This window comes from Pezoporus wallicus, unplaced genomic scaffold (genome assembly GCF_028554395.1).
Source record: "Pezoporus wallicus isolate ANWC-B61680 ecotype Strahan unplaced genomic scaffold, APGP_CSIRO_Pwel_v1 contig_3815, whole genome shotgun sequence".
NCBI classification, from domain to species: Eukaryota; Metazoa; Chordata; class Aves; order Psittaciformes; family Psittacidae; genus Pezoporus; species Pezoporus wallicus.
This window is the reverse complement of record NW_026637911.1, coordinates 3194368-3195920: the sequence shown is the minus strand read 5'-3', so window position 1 is coordinate 3195920 and position 1553 is coordinate 3194368.

Here is a 1553-nt window from a genome sequence, read left to right as displayed (position 1 = left end):
TCTGTGGGGATGTTGGACATCTGCAGGGAGAATGTGTTAGATGCAGCACTGCTTCAGAAAAATGCTTCCTGTAGCCCCTCCTGGTGTGGTGATCCCATGCATTGTGCCAAAGACGCTGCTTGGAGGGCAGATCCTGAAGTATACACTGGGTTTTTCTACTGAGCTGCAGTGAAAGTATGTGTTTTCACGTTGTATCTATGCAAGTAACAATATTTTTAATTCTGTAGAGAAATATCTTGCAGAAAACAAACTGTTGAGTTACTAATATACAGGCTTGTTTAACAATATATTTACTTAAAAGAAGACCTTAATACTTTTTCTACAAAGCTTAATTTTCTATATTCTACAGCAATATATTTTCTTTAAATCAAAAAGGCCTTAATACATGTAGCCTTTCTTATGATAGGGTGGCTCTCAAAAGCAAGCGCTACTGACATGGGTAAGAGTTTCATTGTTTGGCTCTTAAGAAATTGTGGCTCCAGTTAAGTCAATATGACTTTAGTGCTTTAGATGATTTAGAGCCAGAATTTTTCTGTTTTCTAAACCTAAATGTCAATGCATTTTATAAGACTGTTCAGCATCTTGTATTTGATTACTAATAAGAATATTTCTCAATATATTGATACTATGCAGAGAATTGTGTTCTAATTTGGGCATCATACTGATGCTTTGAACAGTCAATCAAAACTGCATGGTAAAAAAATCATGTAAATGCTGAATCAACAGGAACTACAGTTCTGATAAACCAAAGTTATTTGTTTTATCCACCATGCATTAAAAATTGAATGTATTTATCTTTCTATTATGGTGTCTGCATTTTAGCATTTGTAATTTATTGCTTTCAATAGGACATGCTATTTCTTTTATAATTTCCCCATTAAAAATAGACAGAATTCTTGCTGTTGGGAGGGACAGTGAGAAAGATCTGAACACTCTCCTGTGAAAATGCACACTAAGTACCCTTCATTCTTGTAGTCATGTTTATAAACGGGTGACTTTATACACATGTTGAGGAGCTTTGTCATTACAGTCTTTGTTAATAATAAAATACACTGTTGTTTAGTAAGAACTTGTGAGTTGTTACTTCTTGTTAACTAGATGTAACACACTTGTTGCTCTATTACTGCAGTATTTTTACACCTAAGACACTTTAATGTATTTTTTTTTCTGCATAGATCTGTGTGAGGTAACAAGTATTGCAATGTTTTTACCCCTCCTGTGTAAGCAAGGAGCTGAGACAGAACAATGCTGGCACTTGTGCACATGAATGTGGAGAGTTATGAAAGAGGGAGAAACTTGAACTGGGTCTTTCATCCTAACTTTTAGAGCATTCTTTTATGACGTCTAATTAAAGACCCCTTTAGATTACACACAATATATATTTTCACACTCTCACTGAAAACTTATTAAAATAGAGATGCATTTTTCATTTATTTAATATTCCAATTTTTGGATAGCTTAGGAAAAATCACTTTTGTGGTAAATGCTCTAAAAAAAAGATAAATACAGGGTAGTTTTGAATTTACAGCAAGAGGGTGGGCTTAAAAAGAGAT